Here is a 27,375-nt window from a genome sequence, read left to right as displayed (position 1 = left end):
TAAGCCCAGAAGGGCTGGATTACCTCTGAGCACACCCCCCACCACACCTCCCAGTGGCACTTGATAGCTTCCTGGTAAGCCAAGTAACTGGTTTGGTTCCAGGGCTTGGACCCCAGCCCAGACAAACTGGAGAAAGTAGGAACCCTTAAATTCTGGAGTCTGGGGCCTCAAATGGCACCCTGGGTAAGGGGCTATCAGTCAGTGACCATTTTCTGCTTCTCCCAAGGTGAAGCTTAAGAGCGTAAACAACTCTGCAACCACTGTGGCTAAGGAAACAGGAAGCCGCCTCTCCTCTTGTAAACAACACTGGCCAAGATTAGCAACACTTATACGGTGCCAGCTCTTATCAGCAGGCCCTAAGTTGTGCTCAGGACTCAATTTCAACTGAGGAAAATTATTACTGGGTGCACAGAAATAAAAGAAGAACCCTAAGGGGCATTTTCAAACCTCTTTGTAACTTGGCAGTAGAGTGAGTCCTGAACCAAGTGTTTGGAATCTTGATCATTATAAAGAGCATAAAAAGACAATAAATTAGAAAATATCTTGTAAATTTTAAATGAGGAAACAAATATAAGGTCTTATCACTGAGTCTTGTTTGAAATAAAGGAACAAGCAATGTTTGATCTATAGAAAACATGGTCCCTGCCCTCAAACAACTTTATGGATAACCTATAGAGACAGGACATACACCAGGCTTATGATAAGAATTTAACTGTATTTACAAAGCCATATAAAAGGAAGTAGAAATAAATGTTATGTCAACTCCCTGACTCTCACACCCTTCCCAGCTCCCTAACCCACAACACACATATCCACTGTCCTAACGAGCATGGAGAAGACTACCCTTGAATTCATCTAGGTCAGAGGGTGAAGGGGAATGTTTCCAGCACCTTTCTTTACCCACAGACCTATTCTGGGAGGAAGGGTCAAGAATGTGGCAGGTCTGGGATTTAATATGTTGCTTAGAAATTTAATTCAGTAAATATGCACAGGCCATCTCCATGATGCCTAATGCTGCATTAGGCCCTGTGGGGATCTAAAAGAAGGTCCCTGCCCTTAATCTCACTGGAGTGATGGAGCTAAGATCCCCAAACAAGGTCCCATATTACTCTGTGCCAATGTTCACTCTAAGGGCAATAAGAGTCTAGAAAAGGTAAACATTAATATTTTAGGTAGACTTTATATTTCGTGGAGCCTGGGCCATGAAGTGGACAGACTGACAAAACAGAAGGAAACGTGATGAGTCAGGGTGTAGTAGAATGAACGAGTGTGGCATTTGGGAAAATAGCAGCAAGATTTTCTGCTGAGATTCAGCTTGAGAAAGGAGGGGAAATGTTTTTCTGTAAAAGAAAATATGGGTTCCTTTTTGCAGTATAAAAAGAATCCAGGGTTCTTAAGAAGTTAAGAGGTTGGAATGTAGAAACCTCAATACCCTAAGACTTCAGGAGATAACCTGGCTCCTCAGGCATTTAAGACCACAAGTGTTTCTGCGCTGGGGAAAAGCCCTGCAACTGATTGTTATGATCCTGTGAATTCATCAGGATAGAAGAGGTTATGCCGTGGTAAATCTCAGTGACTTGGAACAATAAACATTTATTTCTTATTTAGGCTACATATCCAATGTAGATAAGGGTGAGGTGGAGGGAGCTCTGCTCCAAGTAATCTCTCAGGGCCACAGGCTAATGGAGATTCTACCATCTTGGAATGTTGCCATCTCATCATGTGGCTCCAAGAGTTTCTGCAGCAGAGGAAAAAAAACTGTGGGATGGTTATAACAGCTGAGACTGAGGGTGGTTTATATCACTCCACCAAAACTCAACTGGCGGCTGGGCGTGGTGGCTCACGCCTGTAATCTAGCACTCTGGGAGGCTGAGGCAGGAGGATCGCTTGAGTTCAGGAATTCAAGACCAGCCTCAGCAAGAGTGAGACCCTGTCTCTACTAAAAATAGAAAGACATTAGCCAGGAAACTAAAAATAGAAAAAATATAGCCAGATGTGGTGGCACATGACTGTAGTCCCCGCTACTTGGCAGGCTGAGGCAGGAGGATCGCCTGAGCCCAGGAGTTTGAGGTTGCTGTGAGCTAGGCTGATGCCACTGCACTCTAGCCCAGGCAACAGAGCAAGACTCTGTCTTAAAACAAAAAACGAAAAACAAAAACACACACCCAATTGGCTAAAACCTAGGTATAAGTGAAAGGGACAATGGCATATATCATTTTCCTTTCTGCCCTGAAAGAAGAAAAATGAAATAGGATTTGGTAAACACATATCATTATGTCAATCATGACCTATGATCCTATTAATAATACCTAACGCTTATATTTTGCTAATCCCTGTAACAATCCTGTGAGGTAGCTTTTATTATGATCATCTCCATTTTAAAGATGGAAAGTGAAACAAAGAGAAATCAAATCACTTATTCAGGTCCCACAGCTAGTACATGGTACAACACGGATTCAAACGCAAGTAGTTTTTCTTCAGAGTTCATGCTCTTAATAACAATGCTGTTCCTTTGTCATGGACTTAGTTAAAGTAGAAGTCATGGTTCCATGTATGCTGCATCTCTTACACTGGAGTATAGAAAGCTAGCAATGGTGTTATGTTTGATTGTCACCAGTCCACTTTGCCCATATTCTTATAGTGTCAGTTGTATAAATATATCCACCATGCTCTTGACCGGAATATCTTGGTATCCCATCTGTTCAAAGGGATGAGGATGAGAGCTTGATTGTGTATAATAAGCTACACGGGTCTATATACTATACGGGTGTATATACGGATATAGATGCTCTTTTCTAAGTGCAACACATTCTTGCATAGGCATTGGCTAGTGTCAAATCTATTGTGTCCTCTATTTCTGTCCTTGGGTAAGGCATTCTGGTTCCCCTGTTCTTAACTAGTCTTCAGTACAAGTTCTTCTCATTCTTTGGAAAAGAGAAGTTAAGTGAATTTTATTTTTCTCCTAAATCAATGTAATGGAGAAAATTATGTACAGACAAGCGTGGGGGCAGACATTGGCAGCTGGCCCTGAGCATGGCTGAGTGGCGGATATACTAGGAATCCAGGTTATCTCAAGCCATAGACCTACTCCAATTTCCTTATGAAACCCATGTAAACAAGGTCAGGCTAGCCTGAAGACAACATAGGGTTACAATTTCAATAACATCCAGTCTTTAAACCTAATATGAGCAGGGATTTTGTTTATTTTGTTTACTACTATGAAATGAGTATCTGGAACAGTGCCTGGAACTTAGTAAACATGCAATAAATGTTTATCGAGTGAATTTGTTGACTAAATCTGGTCCGGTTTGGAGGCACTACAGTGTAGTGGTAGAGCACTGACTTTAGAATCAAATAGACATGTGTTTGAACCTCATAGGTTGTGTGACTCCTTATGCCTTATTTAATTTCTCTGACCTCTTCCCTCCTCATTGGTAAAATGAGGCTAATTTTACCTATCTCTTGGATTATGAGAATTAAATGTGGTAATTGATGTCAAGCACTCAGTACCTTGTAGCTAGCTATGGCTTTGGCCTCTATCAGAAAAATCTCTGGACCTGGGTACAGTGGTGCACACCTGTAGTCCCAGCTATTGGGGAGGCTGAGGCAGGAGGATGACTTGAGCCTAGGAGTTCGAGTCTATGGTGTGCTATGGGTGTGCCTGTAAGTAGCCACGGCACTCCAGTCTGGGTGACATAGCGAGACTTCCTCTCTAAACTAATTAATTAATTAAGAAAGGGGAAGAAGGATCCCTGGAGACCCAATCATTCCTCAGAGTTCCCCTCAAACATTTCCGTGAGTCTTTAGGGGTGTCTCAGGTGTGTTTACTAGTAAGACTTGGGGACCAAATCTCACCTTTCTCTTGGGTTCCCACACACTTCTTCCTTCCTCCAATTCCACTCTGGTTCCCTTTGCTCTTGTCTGATGCTGAGCTCTCTGCTAGCATGTGGCAGCGCCCACCACGTAGGGTGCTAGTGTCTAAGCCAATGGTGCTGCCTCCTGCTTGAAGCCAGTGATGTCAACACTGAGTCAACAGCACTGAGGCCACTGCCCTTCCCCGAAGTTTTAGTGTTCACCACGGCACCGCCTCTGCGAGCCTCCTGTGATGAGCATCTACCCACTGAAGCAGGAAGCATTCCTGGTGGCTCCTGTTACATAGGTGCCATACGGCTGTGACTTGAGGAATGTTCCCGATCCACACTTGCTTCCACTTGTCCCCACAGTGCTGTGTACCCCAATCCTTCAGAGAAACTTTGCGTGACTGTGCCTAGTTCAGCTCTCCGCCACGTAAGCCCCCTGTCCTGTCCTTGGCGAGCAGGATAAACACAGCCCCGCGTGCAGGACGGGGAACAGTCGGAGACGGAGACGCACACAGCTGTTACTCGAAACCACTCCTGCCCCCAGAAGTCAAGGACGTTTTATCACAGTGGCAACCTTTGTCTGCCAGTTTCTGTCTCTCAGAGAGGGCTCTTCCCTCGTGGCTTCTAGGTCCCTCAAATAGATAAGTTCCCGACAGGCCTCCCACTGGCACTCTACACAGCACCAGGCACATATGAGCCCCAGCTAAAGAGGGCTTGTCTCCAGCCCACACCGCATCACGTTTCAAGGTGAAAAGTGAGTAACATCTAAAAGCATTAACTTTCTTGGCCCCCTTCAGAGGTGATCAACAGAAAGTCAAAACTGAGCTTCCAAAGTGAAGGACTGCTTGGATAAGCATTAGAAAAACAAAACTGTGATGATTTGGTACAAAGCAGAGGTAGAACTAGCCTTTAAGAACAGGTGAGACACGGCGCAGTGGCTCAGGCCTGTAATCCTAGCACTCTGGGAGGCTGAGGTGGGAGGATTGCTTGAGCTCAGTAGTTTGAGACCAGCCTGAGCAAGAGTGAGACCCCCATCTCTACTAAAAATAGAAGGAAATTAATTGGCCAACTAAAAATATATAGAAAAAATTAGGCGGGCATGGTGATGCATGCCTGCAGTCCCAGCTACTAGGGAGGCTGAGGCAGAAGGATTGCTTGAGCCCAGGAGTTTGAGGTTGCTGTGAGCTAGGCTGATGTCATGGCACTCTAACCAGGGCAACAGAGTGAGACTCTGTCTCAAAAAAAAAAAAAAAAAAAAAAAACAGATGAGAGAAATTGCACAGAAACCAGTAGTGAAGGAATTATCTTTAGAGCTGAGGATGGATATGCAAATGCTGGTGAAGCTTGGAAGACCTGGAATAGGGCCCCTTAATACTGTTTGATAAAACAACAAGGCAATGGCAGAGCCAGGGCCTGTGCTAGGAGTTTTATGTCCCCTGTCTCCAATCTGCAAACAAGGCTGTGTTGCTGGAAAAAACCACCTGCCCACACCAACTCCCTCCCCCATTCACCCCACAGGGCCTAAGAGGAAAAGAGACTTGTTTTTCAGAGCACATGCAAACTGGTGGCCCTTAAAAATACAACTGGTCACTTTAAAGCTTTAACAGAGTCCTTTGAGGTGTTGAGGGAGAGCAGCGTTTGTGGTAGGGACTGGAGAGAGACAACCTCTGTAGCAATCAGCCCCCAAACAGGCAGGACTTGGTGGCCAGTTGCCAGTTTCCTTAAATTTTGCCCCTGCTTCCAACTCAGGAGCAACCTGCAAAAGCCAGGTATGTTCTCCAAACCCTGCTTCCGGCTAGCCCACCTCCGGCTCTCCCACGCCAGCAACCTCCTGTCAGGGCACACCTAAAGCCCGCCCTTTCTCTCCCTCTAAAGCAGGAGTCCTCAAACTTTTTAAACAGGGGGCCAGTTCACTGTCCCTCAGACCGTTGGAGGGCTGGACTATAGTTTAAAAAAAACTATGAACAAATTCCTATGCACACTGCACATGTTATTTTGAAGTAAAAAAACAAACGAGCAAAAACACCTGCATGTGGCCCGCGGGCCGTAGTTTGAGGACGCCTGCTCCAAAGCTTTCCCATTCCCGCCAAAAGCAAGTGAGGGGGCTGCCTCCCGTGCTGTAGAAAGCGCTGGGTAAGTCACCTCTGCTTGTTCTCATTTTGGAGGTCTTTGTTTATGTCCATGCTCCCAGCAGGGCTTATCTTATCTCAGGTCATCTTGGTAGATACTGAACCCAAAGGAATCCTGTAGGCCATACACCAGTCAGAGTTTTTTTCCATCATGAGCCATTGGAAAATACCTGGCTATTTCTAGAAGGACATCTAGGAGAAAAATACCACCTCCACACACCATGCATAACTATTAGACAGAGGGCCCTGGGCCCAGTGTCCTCCTTGACTGCTTGGTGCCTGTGCAGTAGCAGCAGCCGCGGGAGAGGCAGGAAGTCACAGAAAATAAATGAGCTGCTGAGTTCAAATTGCTCCAGTCCCTCCTGCTGCTGAGTGGCCAGCCCACGGTGCCAGGCCAATTACCACCGCAAGCACCGAAGTCACTTTTCAAAACATGGTCAAACTCTAGCAGGGCCAGCCAGGCGTTAAAACACTCAGATACAATTGTCAAAGCAAAGAAATATGTACTGGTAAATATGAGTCTGGGCTCCAGTTAAGCAATCACCTGCATGACAGCCTGAAGGTTAACCCTTTGTGGACAGACCTGACCCATTGCCGCTTCAGAGAGACGTGGCCAAAGAGAGGGCACAGGGGCCTGGTGTGGAAGAGACCAGGTGTGGGGTTCATCAGACCGAAACTGGGGTGGTTTTCCGTGCCGTCATTCCTCAGCCACCGCAACTTTGGGGGCTGTGGGTGACTGTCAGCCCAGATCATCTGTAAGGCAGGTAGAGCTGTTTCCTGTACCTTTTTCAGCCTCTTGAGTTCACAGTTATGTAGAACCATCAGGAAATGGAGAAATGTTTCCTGACAACCTACTATGTGCCTAGCACTGAGGTTCCTTTATGGTTTGAAAATTTCTCTTTAGTATTTTAACTCTTTGGAGGACAGACCCACGATGAGAGGTCCACCTTTATCTTATTAGGGCTCCTTCACCAGGGGTGTCACAGTGTCAGTGTAGATGCTTACTTACATTCTGAGCTCCTGAGGAAAATTCTAGACAGCTCCTCTCTAGCCCAACATTCTGAGAAACTATGCTGTCTAACATTTAAATAGGCTTTTTGAGTCTATTAAGCACCATTTACAAAACGCATTAGGTTTAATCTCCACAACCCTCCAAGTTGGTATCGTCATTAGCATCATCCCCTTCTGCGGCTCAGAGTTTAACTGACTTGCCTGCGATCATGCAGCTAGGAAGGTACTCAGCAGGGCTCTTCTGACTCTAAAATCCACAGTGGGAACGGTGGTGGTGGGCCCGAGTGGTGGGATATCAAGCTCTCACTAGAGTTGGAAGGGTTTGCTCTGAGCTTCCTGATGCTATGGTGTGTTTGGGGGTTTACAGGCTCACAGGGAGGTTCATGTCTGGGAATAGCCTCTGGGTTCTCTTCAAGCTCCAGAAAGGGAGTGCCCACATGAAACGACTCCTCTGGTATTTTAACTGAACAAAAAGCAGGAAATACAAGGAGTTAGCTGGTTGCTGGGACGGCCCCTAACATGCATTTTAACTGCAATGAAATGTTCATTTCCTGGATGTAAAGGAAAGGCTTAAGAAAAAGTGAGAGAGAAGGCTCCCACTCCTACCCACCCAGCTAGGCCAGCTGCAGAGAAGGAAACAAATGAGCTTCTATAGATGGAATCCTTTGTTTGAATAGAGACTAATTGTGGCTTCAGGCAGCTAACACCTTGACACCTCCCTCAAGGCCATAACTAGGGGCCCTGGAAGAATGACCTCATGGGGACCCAGGCAGGGACCATTTATAAGAAAGGTTGTGAATCTGGAAGAAGCAAGGGATCAAGCTATCGTAGTGAAGGGTAAGGGGCCTGTGGATCTGGGAGAGAAAGGACATTTTCCTGCAAAGAGTTTTCCCTCCTTATCCTTTTTCCATGCTACATTTAGGTAAGAAGACCAAGCGACAATAAATACAATCCACCAGCCAAAGCAGGAATGCCAGAGAAGCAGGCAGCCTGTGTGCAGTGGCTGAGTGCAGAGGCGCTCGGAGGGCAGACCTGTTTCACGGCCCTCCTGAGCCCAGCACCCCTACCCTCCAGCGTGGTGGTGATGTCAGTGCCTCCAGGGGCTGGGAGGGGCAGAGAACCTGCCCAGCTCCTCTCTGTTCTTGGCCTCCCTAAGGGCCTGTGCACCACTTTCTTCCACTCAGCACCTCACCCCTGCCATAGCCTCCCCGCATACAGGGGCCAGCTGCATAACAAAGGCACTTAGATTGATTCTGTACTTTCCTTCCACTAAGTTGTCTGGGACATGCTCCCCTCAGGCCACTAAATGCCCTCCTGGCCTGGGAACAAGAGAGAATAAGGATCTGGAAGTGGAGGAAGCTATCCTTCTGCTTCTCCTAGTATTCTGCTCCCATTCTCTGTAGCACCCGGCCAGGTGGTGCTCTTGAGTGGCCCCTTCCTGCTGTGTGACTTTGGTGAAAGCAGCATCAGGGCTCCGCAGCGGGAGGGAGAGGTGGCTACCAGTGACTCAGATGGAAGGAGACCTCTGTGCCTTCTTCCTCCATCACATGTGCTTCAGAGACTGCTGGGGAGAGGGCAGCACAGGATGCTTGAGCTGGGACTGAGTTTTGACCTGAAGACCATTGAAATCTTTGTGAAGAGAACAGAAAACACATATGGAAAATCAACAACAAACTCGGGCTTTTAAAAGCGTCTAGAAGTGAGTCCTGGGATTTGTAAGCAGCAATACTTGGATACAGCTTCAGGGCAGATGGTTACTTATTTCTGGCAAAACCAATGTAATGGCCCATTTAAGTATGCAAATATAGGGATATAATAGCTGGAAGGGAAAAGTGCTCTGGTTGTAAAGTGTGTCTATGTTAGCATCTGATATAGATTTCAACTATGAAAGAATTTGCTGAGAAAATTTGACCTGTGCCAGGCTGATGCTCCACTGAAGCCACTTGTATATGTTCTTGTATAGTTCATCATAGATGAAGGACTTGCCTTTTCTTTGTGGGGACCCTGTGCACAAGCAACATGGAGTTGGGGGGATGCTGTGTGGAGCCCAGCCCCATAGACTGCTCTGGGATCCCCAGGAGAGACCCCCTTGGCGAAGACATTGGTGTCCCTACAATGGATACTATTAGCAATGAGCCCTTTTGAGCAGCTTCTTTATGCTGATGCTAAAGTGAATGCTTTAGCATCCAGCATTCACTAGGATGGGCCCTGGAGTTCTTACACTGAGCCCATGGACCCCCCCATGAGGTCAGTAAATAGAATTCAGAGACTCTATGTACTTGAATGGGAGAAAAATATCTTTATTTTTACTAACTTCTAAATGAAATTTAGCATTTCCTTGAATAATGATGTAGGCAATAAACTGCAGTAGTATTCCCAGAACTTGTGACTTTGTCACCAAAAGAAATCATAGATATTTTCATATCGCTTTTCTGTTGTTATTACTTTTTTGTTGTCATCTTGAAATATTGTTTACTTTCATTACTGCTTCAAAATTATAGTATTAATAGCTATTGGACCTGACACTAGAACCTGACAAGATTAAGCCAAGCTTGTAGTTGGGATCGGGTGATAGGATTTTTTGTAGGTGGTTTGCACTGGACCAGATCGGATCTTTGGCTTAGGCCATCCTGAAAGCCTATGAGCTACTGATCTGTTTGGGCAAGGTGAGATACATATAAAATATTTCTAGCCAGTGCACCTATTCTGAACACAACTCATTTTACCAGTGAAAACTAATATCTAACATTTATTATGCTACTTAACAAGCCCTCTGTGTTAATATGAAATGAAGATGGTTAAAATTACGGTGGTATCACTCTCCAGTTAGATCTTTTTTACTTAGAGTTGTGCTTAGAATCTTTCAGATGCCATTCATCTCTTAGGAGTGCATTTCTTTTCGGGGACCCCAAATGATAATTAAATGCTCCTAGTGAGTGGAGGACTAACTAGGCTGAAATATTTTAAAGGAAATGATAGTGATATAACACAAATCAAGGCTGACCTAGAAGTTCAGTAGAAATCGTAGGTTATCTGACATCTAATGACTCCTTGGTCTTCTTTTGGGTAGCTAAACATCAAACTTTTCCCTGAATTTACAGTTGAAACCATTTGGGAGACAGTGCCATGTATATGGGCTCACATACTACTGAACCCCTTAGTGAAGGTGGACTGTTGGAGCAGGCCTGCCAAACTCTATAATGCCAGGTCATTAGAAAATGAGTTTCCTGGAGAAGGACACCATTGTTGCATCTTTTTGCTCTTCCCTTGGAAAGAAACATATTATTTCACAGGAAGTCAGCCGATAAAAGCTGAATGGCTGCCTTACCCTGCTCTTAGCTATGTATTGCAAGTGTCCTATTCCCAGAGGTGCTAGATGTAGCTAAACATAGCCAAGGTATTGAATCCAAGAGCAGGGGATGCCAATCTTCACCCTTTGGTATCATTTGCAAATGTAAAGAGGCTCAATGCCCTTTAGCAACTAGAGATACAGGATTTAGTTTTCTCCCTATTAAAATTGAACTACTTTTTGGCCAGAAAGAATGAAGTTATTTAAAACCTTAACATTATTAATGCAAGAAGGGACCACAAAGAGTGTTTGGTCCACCTTCCCCATTTAATAGATGAAGAAACAAAGGCCAAGAGAGATACGGGGTGCACATCCTTAATTTGCAAATCCAAAATTCAAAATGCTCCAAACTCTGAAAGTTTTTGAGTGATACTGTTATGCCACAGAGTAAAATTCCACAGCTGACCTCACAGTGGTGGATAGCAGTCAAAATACAGGCACACATTACTCTGTTTAACTCTGTGTTTTTTTTTTTGTTTTGTTTTGTTTTTGACTCAGGCCTGGAAAATGGAGAACTCTGTGTTTGTTAGTAATGGTATGTCATGTTTTTTACTGTTACTTACTTATGTGTGAATAAGTATAAGAAAATTTCTGATCATTCAGTGCACACAAAGTTTGTTTCAAGAACAAAATTATTAAAAATATCACATAAAGTTACTATTAGGCTATGTGTATAAGGTGTAGATAAAACATAAATGAATTTTGTGTTTAGACTTGGGTCCCATCCCCCAAGATATCTCATGTATGTATGCAAATATTCCAAAATCTGAAAAAATATCCCAAATCCAAAACACTTCTAATCCCAAGCATTTTGGAAACGAGATACTCAAGCTGTAGTTTAATGATTACATAGCTGGCATGCTGACTAGTCTGAAAGAGTTTTTCCTTCAACACAAAGATCCAGTTCCTGCTGAGATGAGACAGTAGAAGATGATGAAATTGTAGCTTCAAAGTAAGTGTGTAGCCTTTATACTAGCAATAACCACTCTGAAAATGTGATAGGAAAAATATCTCACTTATAGTAGCAGTAAAAATGATAAAATTCTCTGGGTAGATTTATTCTTCACATCATTTCACAAAAATAAATTCTGGATGTATTAAAGATCTACATGTAAAGAATAAAACAAAGTTATAAAGTTTTAGAAAGAAAAATAGGAAATTATTTTTACGATCTTTCAGTAGGAATGAATGACTTTCCTACGTAAGACACAAAATTCAAATCATAAATGAAAAGATCTACAGATTTGACTGAATAAAAATTAAAAACACTGTAAACAAGAAAAATAAAAAAATAAAATGTAGATACAAAAAAAAAAATGCACCGTAAACAAAGGCAAGTGGTTGGGCGCCGTGGCTCATGCCTGTAATCCTAGCACTCTTAAAGGCCGAGGCAGGAGGATAGCCCAAGGTCAGGAGTTCGAAACCAGCCTGAGCAAGAGCAAGACCCTGTCTCTAGTAAAAAATAGAAAGAAATTAATTGGCCAACTAAAAACATAGAAAAAAATTAGCTGGGCATGGTGGCGCTTGCCTGTAATCCTAGCACTCTGGGAGGCGCAGGTGGGAGGATCGCTTGAGCTCAGGAGTTTGATACTAGCCTGAGCAAGAGTGAGATCCCACCTCTACTAAAAATAAAAAGAAAGTAGCTAGACAACTAAAAATAAAAAAATATTAGCCGGGCATGGCGGCATGGGCCTGTAGTCCCAGCTACTCAAGAGGTTGAGGCAGGAGGATTGCTTGAGACCAGGAATTTAAGGTTGCTGTGAGCTAGGCTGATGCCACAGTACTCTAGCCTGGACAACAGAACAAGACTCTGTCTTAAAAAAAAAAAAAAAATCAGGAATATATGCATATATTGAAGTCACATGGCTAAAGATTTTTATTGCAGTGTTATTTTTCTGAAAATCAGAAATAACCTATATGGCCATTAATAAGAAAATGATGAAATAGGCTGGGCATGGTGGCTCATGCCTATAATCCTAGCACTCTGGGAGGCAGAGGTGGGAGGATCACTCAAGGTCAGGAGTTCAAGACCAGCCTGAGCAAGAGCAAGACCTTGTCTCTACTAAAAATAGAAATTATCTGGACAACTATAATATATATATATGTTATATATATATATGTATAAAATTAACTGGGTATGGTGTCATATGCCTGTAGTCCCTGCTACTTGGGAGGCTGAGGCAGAAGGATTGCTTGAGCCCAGGAGTTTGAGGTTGCTGTGAGCTAGGCTGATGCCATGGCACTCTAGCCCAGGCAACAGAGCCAGACTGTTAAAAAAAAAAAAGAAATGATGAAATAAACTACAACACATCCATGATATCTTAGTTTATGTCCCCCCAAAAGCAGACCTTGTGACTAGGATTAAGAACAAGGTGTTTGTTTGGGAATCATCAGTTAGGGAAATGGGGAAGTGATATTTAGCTAGCTACCAGGGTGAACGACTAGAGTTTCATCTTTTAGGGAACCTCTGGAAATAGTGCAAAGCACACGTCTCAGAATTATCCTAGCTAAGGGGCCAAGAGGCTGGGGTGTTTATATTCCTGTAATTTTTAGTCATCGGTTAAAGGCTGTCTCTCAGAGGCACATTCATGGGCAAAGCATCCAAGAGCAAATTGGTTTCAGTGGCTGAAGGGAGCCATCCAGCAAGAGGGAGATACTGGCCATTGGAAGTCAGGCTGTAACGTGTGGGGATGATGAGGGTTTCCAGGGGGATATGAGCAGACCACTGACAGTGTCGGCTACACATGCTGACAAACACAAAGAGGCCTTTAAAAAGAACGAGGCCACCATGCTACAAGACAAACCAAGGAGAAAGTAAATATGTGTCAAATGCTCCCACTTTTGTGATAAAAATGTATAACAACAAATTGTCCATAGTGGTTAGTTACCTCTAAAGAGAACAGGGTGAAGGAGAAGGTGGGTTTTCATTTTTTATTTTACACATTTCTGGCTTTGGTTTTGTTTTTACAACAAGCCTAATCGAGTACATTTAAAATGAAAAGAAACAAGAAAAAAATGAGGAAACGTTTATGAGGAAGTGAGAAAAAGATGAGGAAACTGAAAATACATTCATTAGTTCAGTCATTCACCAAATTTTTACCAAGTGCCTTTTGTACAGCAGGCTCCATGTTAGATGCTGGCTAACGTGGCCATAAACACTTTGCTGACTGAGGTACTATACTTGCAGATCTGAGAGTCACCACTTGCAAGTTCTTGGCATTGGTGGGAAGTTAGGTTTGTTTTTGCTTGAAACATCCCTGCTACTCCCCAAAGCTTCTGATAAGCTAAATGTTTATGCTTATTGGAGGTTTCTAGAATTTGGTCCAGTTAAAAAAGAGAAAAGGGCTGGGCATGGTGGCTCATGCCTGTAATCCTCGCACTCTGGGAGGCTGAGGTGGAAGGATCGCTTGGTGGTTCGGAGTTTGAGACTAGCCTGAGCAAGAATGAGACCCTGTCTCTACTAAAAATAAAAGTAAATTGGATGCAACTAAAAATAGAAAAAAAAAATTAGCCGGGCATGGTGGCATGCACATGTAGTCCCAGCTACTCGGGAGAGGCTGAGGCAGCAGGATTGCTTGAGCCCAGGAATTTGAGGTTGCTGTGAGCTAGGCTGACACCACAGCACTCTAGCCTGGGTGACAGAGTAAAACTCTGTCTCAAAAAAAAAAAAAAAAAACAAAAAAAAAACCACACAAAACTGATTAAAAAAATAGAAAAGCACAGAACTTCAGAATACATGTGAATATGCTTAAAAACGTCAAAAGCACTATATACATAGATTTTGATTGTTTTCAAATGTGTCCTAAAGAGGAGGGAAATAGTTATTAACAATTAGAAAGGAGGGTGGCTTTTTGACCTACCTGAGAATTTTAACTATATCTTCCAGGTAAGTGATTCTTCATAAGAGGTTGTACTATTGAAGTTAGCAAACTCCTGAAAAAAGACTTGTATTCCTTCCCTGAAATCAGAGATACCGGGCTCTATGGAAAAGAGGAATGCTCATGGGGAGCCCCTTCAGCCCCAAACACCGACTGCCACAACTTTAGTTACTTCTTGTTTGAAACCTGAGGAACTTTTAAGAGGCGGCATGTGTATGACCTTGTGAATTGCTTCAATCTCTTTGCTATTCAGCCTCTTCATGTGAAAGGTGGGGGGATGACAGCAGACACCCACAGGATTCTTGGAGAACCAAGGAGGAAAGCAGAGGGCACCATGCAGAGCCCAGAGCCGGCCCAATCAGTGCCGGCTCCTGTCTTTCCTGCTGGCAAGACCACTGCCCCGACCCCAGTGAAAAACTGTACAAAAGTAGCTGCTGAGTATTGCTCCACTATCTGATGAGCTCTCTGTGACAGGCAGACCCTAAGGTCCTGTGATTTCTTGTCTCCTTGTAATCACACCTCAGTGTAATCCTCTCCCCTTGAGCCACAGGCAGAACCTGTGCCTGCAGAGGCAATGGGATGCCACTCCTTTGACTAGGTTACAGCATATGGTAAGGTGGAGAGACTTTGCAATGAATTTAAGCTCCCAAATCAGTGGATTTTGAGTTCATAAAAAGGGAGATTATCCCAAGTGGGCCTGAATTAATCAAGAGAAAGCCCTTTAGAGAGTGACCGGGCCCTCCCCGAAGTCGGAGAAACTCTCTCTCTACTGCTAGTCTTGAAGAAGCAGGGGGCCATGTGGTGGGAGAGCATAATAGGGAGGGTCACAAGACAAGGGACTGGGGGTGGCCCCTAGAGCTCACAGGAGCCAACAAGTAAACAAGAACTCAGCTGTACAGCTGCAAAGAGATGAATTCTGCCAACAACTGGGGCAGCTTGCCCCAGTCAATCTTCTGATGAGGCCCCAGCCAATGGCCAGCTCACAGCCCAATGAGAGCCTGAAGCAGAGAACCCAGCTAAGCCGGGCCTGGACTCCTGGCCCACAGAAAATGTGAAATAATCACTGTGTGTTGTTCTCAGCTACTGAGTTTGTGCAACTTGTTATGCAACAGTAGAAAACTAATACAACACCCCCTAGTTCTTCTGCTTTATACCGAGATGACAACGAAGAGGATGAAAGGATGATGAGGAATGGAAGGAGGAGAATCAGGAAACATTTGTTGAATGCTTATTATGTGTCAGGCACATTAGTCGAGATCTGGAAGGGAGGTAAAAAGGACGTGCAAATGGTAGAATGGAAAGAACAAAGGGACTGTATGCAGAAGTGTATATGGTTAGGGTGCCCAACAGGGACACTGAGGCCATTAGCACCTCTAGGTCTGAAGGGAAGAGAACAGAATTAGTGGAACCCTCATAGAGCCTGGTTATTAGGGAGGGCTGCCCGACAGTCACTGGGCACGGAGGTAGAAGTATGCAGCCTCTGCTGAAACAGTGACCCAGCCTGGTGAAGGCCAGAGGAGTAAATACCCTGGGCTCTTGTTCTTCTGAGCAGCCAGTGTCTTCTCCCAGTATCTCCTTTGGCTGAATCCAACCAGAAACCAGAGCGCAAAGGACGCTAGGTGATACAGTCTTAGAGGTTAGTATCTTAGGGCACAGAGTCGGGATGAAGAAATGGATGGAGAATGGAACTGGAAGGGCAGATGGAGAATACTGAAGCTGCATGAATTAGCTCATTGATTTTCATGGCTTTTGGTACATGAGGACTGAAGCACAGAGATGTTAAGTAACTTGTCCAGGGAAAGATAACCAGGTGATAGAACTAGGGCTGGAACCCAGGCAGATCTAGCCCCAGAGCCTGGGCATTTGACCACTCTAAAAAGAGTGCTCAGGGACCCTTGTCTCTGCTTCCTTTCTATTTTGGGCTTTCCTTTGGAGCCAGAAAATTTCTTCTACTACTCTTAGGAGCAGTACAGGCCTGGCACTTCTTTCTTCCCAATGTCTAGCCGCATCCACTTCGTCGAAGTCAGGTGCTGGTGTCTTGCTTGTGGTTGACCAGGACAGGCTCTCTACCTCCAACATGTGTGACCAGACAAGAAAAGCAGCATACCTTTTTCTCATGAGATTTTCAGCCTGGTTGTTCAGGACCAACAAGATCAGAAAACTCTTCAGTGTTTTAAGAACCATGGATCAAAGCCTTTGACATTTCCTCCCAGTCATCCCCAAATTACTTCAAAGTGTCTGTTCACACCTGGCAGGGGGTTAGGAGAGGGAGGAGAAAGCCATCTTTGGAGATTTGCAGCCTTCACTTTCATCAGCAAAGCCTCCCCCTCTGAAGACATGATGAATTCAGCTATTTCGGGAGCAGGGATTATGGATGTGACCCCAGCTCAGCTCTCAGTAACTGCCTGGAATTCCTGACAATAGCAAAAAGGAAAAGAGAATGAAAGTTTTAAAAAAATCTCTCAGTATAGTTCATAAACCTGTCAAATGCTTGATTAGCCTCTTTATAGGTCCACAGCTCACTTTCTTCCAGAAAGTGTCCTAGTGGAACAGCATGGATATGGGATCTGGGGACTCAGAGGTCTTGGTTCTGGTCCCAGCTGTGCCATATATTAGCTGGGTGACCTTGGGCAAGTCATTCATTCAGCAAACACATATTTAGGGCTTTATCCTTAAAAATCATAAAGATGAAAGATAGTCACTGCCCTCAGTGTATGTGCAAAAAATGAATAGAAAAAGATTTAAGTAAATATATCACAGTATGATAAATGCTAAGACATGGCCAGGCGTGGTGGCTCACAGGACTGTAATCCTAGCACTCTGGGATGCAGAGGCAGGAGGATTGCATGACGCCAGGAGTTTGAGACCAGCCCTAGCAAGAGCAAAACCCTGTCTCTTCAAAAAACAGAAAGATTAGCCGGGCATGGTGGCATGTGCTTGTAGTCCCAGCTACTCGGGAGGCAGAGGCGGAAGAATTGTTTGAGCCCAAGAGTTCAAGGTTGCAGTGAGCTATGATTACACCACTGCACTCTAGCCCAGGTGACGAAACAAGACCCCATCTCGAGAAAAAAAAAAGAAAAGGAAAGGAAAGAAGCTAAGCTAAGCTAAAGACAGAGTTCCCATGAGAGAAGCCTAGAGAGGAGTACGTTGCTCACCGGAGGTGGTGGTCAGGAAGTCTCCTAACCTCTCTGAGTTTCAGTGCCTCAGCTGTAAAATAGGGAGCTTTTGCGTACTTGTGAAGGCAGCTAACATATTGAAGTGCACTTGTCTCCCTGATGAAGCCCATTTGGTAACTTGCACCTGTCTCTATTTGTGAGTGGGAAAGCCCAACACTGGTCCCCACCCTCCCTCCACTCAGAACTCTTTGAGAAAAGGCTCTTGCCTTTCCCTGCTATTGCCTCAGTTTCCCCACACCACTCCCTCCTCAACGCACTGTGTACTTTTTTGGCTATCCCAAATTCACTTCCCATGGTAATGTGCTAAACAGAGAGATGAGGTTACTGGATTGGGAGAAGCAGGGAGCCGATGAGCAAAAGGGGTCAAAATTCAAATGAGATGAGACAAAGAAGAAGGAGGAGAGGGGAGAGGAGAAGGGGGAGAGACCAGGAAAGCTGGAGGGAAGTTAGAGCAGCTCCTGGAAGAATCCCAGGAGCCTGAACCTATGCCTCAGAGGGACACAGGAACTGTCTCAACAGCTTTAGAAGTTCAGGACTGTTTGACTCTTCTTGAGGATGAAGAAAAACCAGCAGCACTGTGTCTTTTTAATAGCCAGATTAGTTTAGTAAAAGCTCTTGTCTTCTGAGGGGACAAAATCAAGATGAAATTAAGAAGAGAACACAGACTTCTTGGATAATTAGGGAGATGATACCACTGCTGGCAAAGGCATATGCTTTCCTTCAAAGGCAAATCAAAAACTGCATTTCTCATTCATTAATGCCTGCAGGCATTCATTCACTTAGTGCTAGGCGCTGAGTGGAATACAAAGTTGTAGGAGACTCAGCTTCTGCCTTCAGCTTTATCCTAGTAAACATGTACTGAGCATCCACTTTGTACCACACACTGGACTCCATCCCAGGACTCAAAACTAAATAGAGTATAACTTCTTACCTTAAGGAGCAAATCTAGTCAATTTGCTAACGAAATGTCTTCACACTTAGAATATTCTAAACATTGACTTTAACAGATATTATTCATGCCTGTGATTCTGTCAGTTCTCTGGCCCTTGTTGGGAGAATAAATCCTCTGGATTTGTTCTAGACGCTTGGCAGTTCAGCTCTGAGCTCACGGTGTTTGCGACTGAGAGAGGAAAAAAATGATCTGTTTCCCTATCTCTCCCCCACAGGTTTAACAATGCACCTGGCTGGATCAGGAACATCACTTTGTTCTCCAAATGAAGTGTTACACACACTGACTCATTTTTCTAGCTTTTAAAAATGCTTGATTCAACCCTCCAATTTCCTACCTTTCTCTTCCACCTGCCTTGTTTAATAATTAGGCTGTTTAATAAATGCTTTTGATGAGAAAGAGGGGGTGGAGGACGGAGATTGTTAGGGCTTACAAGTCCCTGGGAATGTAACAGCTTCCTCTGCCAGATTCATCATGTGCTGGGTTGCTCCCTGGGCATCTTGCTGAGTGAAAAGGCCAGAGGACTTTTCTGTGTCAGGGCCCAGGCTTGACTGATGTTAGGTCATTCTGTCCCTAAGGGCCCTGCTGAGGAACTAGGTTTGGTTCCTGTCTCTTAGCTGCCTGTTGTTCCTGCTCCAAATTCACCTTTCATTTTACTTACTTGGAACTTTTAACAGCTGATGACCATGGCTTTTAAAGTGCCCACCGGGCTCTTTCTTTTACAGCGGAGGAGACTGGGGCCAAAGAGACTGCACAACTTCTTGGAAGTTGAATCTCCTTGCACCAAAATCTTTTCATCCCCTAAGGAAATTCCCAGTTGGTTAGAAAGACCTGGAAAGTTTTTCAAGGTCCATTTCTCTAGGTATGGCATTCTCAGTCTTTGGAAGTATAAGGTTGGGGTGGGAATGGGGGATTTTTAATAAGAATTAAATTAGAAAAAGAAAGGAAGTGGATGGTGGGAGTTGCTTTCCCTTCTGGTGGTCTTTCAAGCCATCCTTCATTTTAGAGGGATGTGGTTTTTATTCATAAAACTATAACCTCTAGTGTGTTAGTTTGTAGAAGAATTGAAAAACAGTATTATTTCCTGGCAAATAAAACACACCCAATTTATTCATGCTTGTGAATACCTGGGAGTGACCCTACAATGTACATAAAGAGACAGAAATTCAATTTGATGCAGTGAATGTGAGTTACCAGAAAAGTCTAATTGTCTTCTGGTGTGCTACCTAGCTCTAATAACTGACAATTTATCAATGTTTCTATTGAGTGTCACTTGAGATACGTATGTGAAATAATCCTCTGATACAGGTATTATTGGTCACATTTAACAGAGAGGGAACTGAAGCCCAGAGACCTTAACACCATGCTTATGGACACAAGTATTAATAAGTAGCAGTGCTGAGATTCTGAACTCACTTGTGAGTTAGAAATTATTCAAATTCGCTTTTCTGGCTGGGCCTAGTGGCTCATGCCTATAATCTTAGCACTATGAAAGGCAGAGGCGGGAGAACTGCTTGAGGTTAGGAGTTTGAGAACCAGCTTGAGCAAAAGTGAGACCTCTTCTCTACAAAAAATAAAAAAATTAAGGCCCAGCACAGTGGCTCACACCTGTAATCCTAGCACTCTGGGAGGCAGAAGCGGGCGGATCGCTCAAGGTCAGGAGTTTGAGACCAGCCTGAGCAAGAGCCAGTGAGACCCTGTCTCTACTAAAAAATGGAAAGAAATTAGCTGGACAACTAAAAATATATAGAAAAAATTAGCTAGGCATGGTGGTGCATGCCTATAGTCCCAGCTATTCGGGAGGCTGAGGCAGAGGGATTGCTTGAGCCCAGGAGTTTGAGGTTGCTGTGAGCTAGGCTGATGCCATGGCACTCTAGCCTGGGCAACAGAGCAAGACTCTGTTTGCAAAAAAAAAAAAAAAAAAAATGAGCTGGGAGTGCTGGCACATGCCTGTAGTCCCAGCTACTCAGGAGGTTGAGGCAGAAGGATTGCTTGACCCCAGGAGTTTGAGGTTACAGGTGAGCTATGATGATGCTACTACACTCTGGCCCAGATGACAGAGGGAGACCCTTTCTCAAAAAAAAAAATTCTCTTTTATACCCACTACACCTGACTGCCTTCCAGGAAGTTGGCACAGAACCTGCCATAATTTTCTATTTTAGCCCTATCATGTGCAATCCCATGGCTGCTTGAATAGTTGGTCAGATACAGGGTATGTTCAATTGTACATTTTGGTTCTCTGACTCAAATGTGGACTGGACCTGAGTTTGACTCAACTGAGTTTGAATTCTTCTCTGGAGCAAAGGATGTCCTTCTTAAACAACACAGCTGTCATGCCAGCCTTAAGCAGCACAGGGTTTGTATAAGGCCATGGAAACTACCGGAGAGGAATCCCCACTGTCCTTTCAGAGTCCTTCTTTCTCCCTTCTAAGACCTGTCTTCCAAATACAGCATGACCTAGACCTTTAGCAACCCAATAACCACCTCCCTTCTCTAAAGTGAGGGTAGGAAAAAAGAATTGCTAACACTGATTAGCTTTTTTTAAAAAACATACCTAACAGGCCGGGCATGGTAGCTCATGCCTGTAATCCTAGCACTCTGGGAGGCTGAGGCAGGAGAATCGTTTGAGCTCAGGAGTTCAAGACCAGCCTGAGCAAGAGTAAGACCCCGTCTCTACTAAAAATAGAAAGAAATTAACTGGACATCTAAAAAATACATAGGAAAAATTAGCCAGGCATGGTGGTGCATGCCTGTAGTCCCAGCTACTTGGGAGGCTGAGGCAGAAGGATTGCTTAAGCCCAGGAGTTTGAGGCTGCTGTGAGCTAGGCCAATGCCACGGCACTCTAGCCTGGGCAACAGAGTGAGACTCAGTCTCTAAAAAGTAAATAAATAAATAAACATACCTAACAATGTTTTAATTATAAAATATTGTATATTATACATATATATAAAATAAACAGTAAAAAATGTTAATTCAAAAATTGTATGTGTATAAACATTTGAATGTATGCACATATATCTATATATTTGTGAGTGTAGATATACAAATAAAGCTATCTATATGCATATATAGCTATGTACATATTTCTTTTGCACAAATGGATTCACACTGTAAAAACTATCCTGCAATTTTCTTTTTTTCAGTTATCAAATAAACTGGTATTTCTTTGTAATACCGTATTGATGCATTTCCCTGAATGAGACAGTTTCTGGAGAACTTTAGTACCTTCACTGATGGCTATGATAATAGAACGTCTCGATAAGGCTCCTGTGCAACTGGATCAATAAGATTGTGTGTCTGAGAGCACTTTACAAACTGCAGGGTGCTGTACTAAGGTTAGCTAACAAAATGTCTTCTGTAGTATGAGGACTATGTTTATACAGAAGTAGGTTGGATGCTTCTCATAATGTTCTTGTGCCATAGCTAGGGGGGTATGTTTGTGCGTTGGACGGGGGAAGAGTCAACACTGAGGTTGATATCATAGTCTGTTGTGTCTACTTTCAAGTGCCTACCATGGAAGGGCCTTTATAAAGCCTCAATGTTCCTTGCCTCTGAGTGTCTCTGGCTGCCTCTAGCAGCCTCTGTCCTTTATACCTACCAGGTGATTAATCTGAGTAGGTTTCCTAACCACATCTGTCTCATCAAACCATGACACTCTCTCTGCAATGGAAGCACGGGTTCCTTCCAACTCCTCCTAGGAATCTAGGGTCTGAGTGTAGCCCTCACTGTCATATAAGGGAAGGTTGACTTGTTAGAGAACATGGGGACAACTGTAGCAGATTCTTAACTCCTTAAAACACCCCTCAATTTAACATTTTACTTTTCCCTACTTCCAGCTGACAGCTTGAGAAAAACCAAATTGGTGGTTGGCTGGTTGGGTTTTTTTATAACCTAACAACAAGCTTGGCTTAGAACTATTCATTCTTCAGCTCCCAATACTGTGCAGCTATAGATAAACAGGCATATATATTATCTACTTTTGTTTACTTCTCCCCAAATGGAAGTCCATTAATTTCCCAATATATTTTACAGAATTACTTGCCTGTTGCCATTGTTGGGAGGATAAATTAATCCTTAGTCCTGAAATGTTTAAGTCAGAAAATAATGGGAAATAGAAGAAATAGAAGGACTGAGATGACTCATTTATTTCAGATGCTCACTTTAAACTACTTCAGAAATGCCAGCAGTGAATTAAAGCCCAAATTCTAGAAGAATAATCTAAATCATGCTTCACCAGAGAGACTCTTTAGTTCCTTAGCAAAAACTGCACTTCTTGTCTAGAATGGAGGAGCTTGATGATGGGTTGAGTCAAGTACCATGAACTTAACTGCATCTGGTCTGGGAATAAGAATCAATATTGTCTCTCTATGGGCAGAAACCTCTTTAGAAGAAGGGAAGCCACAGTCAAATTTAAGGCACTGGCATCCTGTCATATATTAGTGCTTAGAAGCAGAACTGGCTTGGAAAAAGAGCAAAGAGATCTATTTTGCTCACTGAATTATAGACCAAACCTGCTCCACTATTTATTCTGTAATGATTCTCCAGACTTAATTTTCCCTAGGCACAATTGAAGTGGCCCTACAGAGATCCATTAACTGATTTTTCTATAAGGTGATCTGAAGGCAGAGGCTCCCATCATGCAATGGGTAGTAAAGCCTAGGGTGGTGATTGAGGCAAAATCAGGGAGAAGATAAGACTCTAGGTCAAGGAACAGAAACTATCTTTGTTGCAAGTTAATAAGAATTCATATTTAACTAGCCACTGCAGGGAAGCAACTAATCTTGCAACATAATAGATGTTGTTAATAATGTTGATTACTTCCTTGGATGCCACCAAGAAGTGACTTTCAATTTTATACATTTATTGTCCAAGTTGTAAATTTGGTCCTAGAATTAATAGGTGGCAAAGTCCTGGGAAGCTTAATAAAGGAGGTTATTTACTTTGTGTATAAATGAAGAGAAGGATTTGAATGAATAACGATTATTATGTGAGGATGTAAACTAGTGGAGCCATTATGGAACACAGTAGGGTGGTTCCTCAAAAAACTACAAATAGGCCAGGCACGGTGGCTCATGCCTATAAGCTTAGCTGCTTGAAAGGCTGAGGAGGAGGATGGCTTGAGCCCAGGAGTTTGAGGCTACAGTGAGCTGTAATCATGCCACTGCACTCCAGCCTAGGGTGAGAGTAAGACCATGTCTTAACCTTCCCCCTGGCCCCCAAAAAACAAAACAAAAAACTATAAATATAAATAGAACTACCATATGATGCAGCAATTCTACTGGGAATTTATTGAAAGGAAAGGAAATCAGTATATTGAAGAGACATCTGCACCCCCATGTTTATTGCAGAATTATTCACAATAGCCAAGATATGGAATCAACATAGGTGTCCAACAACAGATGAATGTATAAAGAAAATGTGGTATATATACACAATGGACTACTATTCAGCCATAAAAAAGAATGAAATTCCATCATTCATGGCAACATGGATTGAACTGGAGGACATTATGTTGAGTGAAATAAGCCAGAAAATGAAAGTTAAACACTGCATGTTCTCACTCATATGTGGAAGCTAAAAAAAAGTTGATCTTGTACAAATAAAAAGTACAATGGAGAATACTAGAGGCTGAGAAGGATAAGAGGAAGGGAGGAGTTGGGAGATACTAGTATTTATTAAAGGATACTAAATTACAGCTAGAAAGAAGGAATAAATTCTATACCCCTGTAGGATTACTATAGTTCACAATAGTATATAGTTTCAAATAGCTAGGAGGTTACCAAAACAAAGAAATGATAAATGTTCGAGATGATGGATATGCTAATTACCTTGATCTGATCACTATATATTAGGTGTATCCAAACATCACTATGTATCCCATAAATATATACAGTTATTATGTCAGATTAAAATTTTTTTAATCCGAAAGAAGATTATTATAAAAGGGAGAGGGAAGAGAAAGTGTATGAGAAAGACAGACAGATAGAAACAGAGAGAGAGACACACACACAGAGAGAGAAAGAGAGAGATTCTAACCATAATCTCCTAACCTAACCCAGGGCTGGTTGCTTAGGTTGGCCCTCTGTGGATAGCCTTATGTCGGAGAAGGTGGTCTTGGGGCCAGATTGGCCTTTGTCCTTACAGATGTAGAACTTCCATTTTATCAGTCTACCTGGCAGTGGGCAGAGTCCAGTAGGGTTGACAGAAAAAAATACATGGGACCCAAGTAAAATTTGAATTTTAGATAAACAATGAATAATTTTTTTGTTTAAGTCTGTCTCACACAGACTTGGGGAGATTTTTTGGTTGTTTTTTTGAGACAGAGTCCCTCTCTGTGGCATGACTAGAGTGCAGTGGTGCCATCATAGCTCACTGCAACCTTAAACTCCTGGGTTCAAGTGATCCTCCTGCTTCAGCCTCCCAAGTAGCTAGGAAAACTACTTGTGTGTACAGGTGCATACTGCCACACCTGGTTATTTTTTTTTTCTTTCTATTTTTAGTAGAGATGGGGTTGTCACTCTTGCTTAGGCTGCTCTCAAACTCCTGACCTCAAGGGATCCTCCCACCTCAGCCTCCCAGAGTGCTAGGATTACAGGCATGAGCCACTACACCCAGCCCAATATTTGTATTTTTATTTACTAAATCTGACTATCTTATCTAAGAGGCTTCCCTTGATTAACTCACCAGAGACTTATTTATAAACCAGAATTACAATGTGTGGATCTACAGGGCAGGGTATACCTTTCCACGTATCAGAGCCCTTGTGCCTACTATCTGTACCTCTCTCTTTTAGGTATTTGGAAAACCAACTTTGTCATTGTTTGGTGAATTTCAAATTGGGATAAAGCAAGCCAAGCAGCCACAGTAGGGCATGGGGACTCTGAGTGTTTCACTACAGGGACAGAACATGCAGAACGTGGAATAACAATCCAGGCTCACAGACACAGTGTCTCTCTCTCCCAGTTAATATTGCAATAATGCTGGTCTTCTACTCCCCTTTTTAAATATCTAATTTTAATTTTCTTATAAGTTATTTAAAACTCATTAGAGACACACTGCCATTTCTAAGATATCTGCTGATTAAATCCATTTTATATTGATTGCTGTGCTACTTTTTAGGGAGTCACTCTACGTCTTGCTGAGTTTTAGAAAACTTGGTAGCCTTAATAATTAGCAGGCATTAATTTTACAAGATAGTTTCAGATGTGTACGAACATATCTTTGATTTTCTAAAACAGAACATAATTTTTATCTCAGACTCCCATTCTGTATTATGAAGAAAAATTAATCTAGCAACCTTCAAGGAGGTAAATTCACACTCATACTCTCTCCCTTGCCCTCCCTTAGATGGAATCTCAATTGTAGGAGGTGGAAAAGGGGCACCCATATAACCCATATGACACCATGTGCTCTGCTGGTAGCTCCCTGGATGGGTAACTGCTCCACATTGTCTTTGATTATGGGATCCCTCTTTGCTGTCACCCAAAGGTATGCAGCATGGCCCTGTGTTGTCCTCTAAAGTGGCTGCAAGCCCATCTGATTTGCTCAGCTCGTGCTGCCATCCAGGGTTGTCCCTCCATGGCATGACTCCTTTGGGCTGCCTGTTCTCTCTCTTAGCTAACTTCTGAGCCTTTCTCAGGGTATAAAGAGGGTCCAGCTACTCTCCAGCACCTTTCTGAGGCCACAGGAAACAAGGCTGTCATTGAGTTCTCTTCCTCTATCACCCAAACAACCATCTCTGCGCTGTAGACCCCATATTACTATGGCATATGCACATCTATAGGGTCAGCTACCCTCCCTACCAGGAAGTAGACACAAGTCTCCTCTACTATCAGTTTCCTCAAAGTTTATCTTGTCTTCTACCCTCTAGCCAGAATTCCTTCTCTGCTAAAGGAATTCACCCAGGGAAGATTACAGAGGCTGGGCCTTTCTTGGAGACCATACCTACCTCCAGTCCAGGTAACCCTACTATAGTTTCTGAGGGCTGGCAATCCTGCAAAGAGAAGAGAGAAGTTCTTTTGGACCAGTCATATTTGGTCCAAAATAACCAGTTAGGCCCAAATAGTTTCTGAATGTGCCTTTTCTCCCAAGTCTAGGTCTTATGTTCAGTAATATCACTGAATCTCAAAAGCTAAGGACTTTCTTTTTCATAGCATTCCAGCTGTGACAACCCCACTTTTCCCTGGGGCAGGGCATGCCTCGGACTGCAGAGCAGGAGGTTGCAGTAAAGTATGTAGTTTTCCCTTCTACCATCAAATAGAAGGGAAGACCTGGTTAATGTCTCAGAATGTCCTTCTGTCCTTGTGATATTCCTGTGTGGGGCGCGGTGTTAACGCCATTGCAAGATGGCGCCTGTTTCCGGCTTTGCCTAGAGCAGCTAACAAGTTCAGCGCATGCGCAATTGTCGGTTGCCCTGTGGCGCGAGAATCCAAACAAAGGGTCCTGCTATGGACTAATGCTTGGGTGGCTCGACAGCTGAACGGCCTATCGCAGCTTAGGGGTTGTACTTCTGGGGTATATAGCAGCTTGCACGCTGCCGGGCTGGGTCTTCCGTATCATGTAAGCCTAAAGGGAACCCCATTAAAGCACGGTCAGAAGAACTCCGGTTGCCGCGTCTTCCTTGCTGGCGAGGTGGGCGCGACATTCCTGCCTTTGTGCTAAGTGCCTTAGGCCCATGTAATCCTCAGAACTCTCTGGGGAGTTTGTTAAAAATAATTTTAATAAAGATCCACCCCAGGAAACACTGATCTAATTGGTCCGAGATGGAGCCTGGTCATTTGTATTTTGAACAGTCTCTCTAGGTAATTCAGGTGCACACCAAAGTTTGAGAGCCTGCTTTGCCACTTGATTGTGTGGTTTTGGACAAATTACATCATCTCCCAGTACCTTGGTTTCTTCATGTTAAATGGGAGATAATCACAGTTCTAACACCATTGAGGTGTTGTGGGAATTAAACGAATTTAAAAGGAAAGCACTTGGAAGAGTACTTAGCATATAATAAATGCTCAATAAGTGTTAAAGA

The sequence above is a fragment of the Microcebus murinus genome, chromosome 6 (assembly GCF_040939455.1).
Source record: "Microcebus murinus isolate Inina chromosome 6, M.murinus_Inina_mat1.0, whole genome shotgun sequence".
NCBI lineage: Eukaryota > Metazoa > Chordata > Mammalia > Primates > Cheirogaleidae > Microcebus > Microcebus murinus.
Note: the sequence above shows the minus strand (reverse complement) of the source record.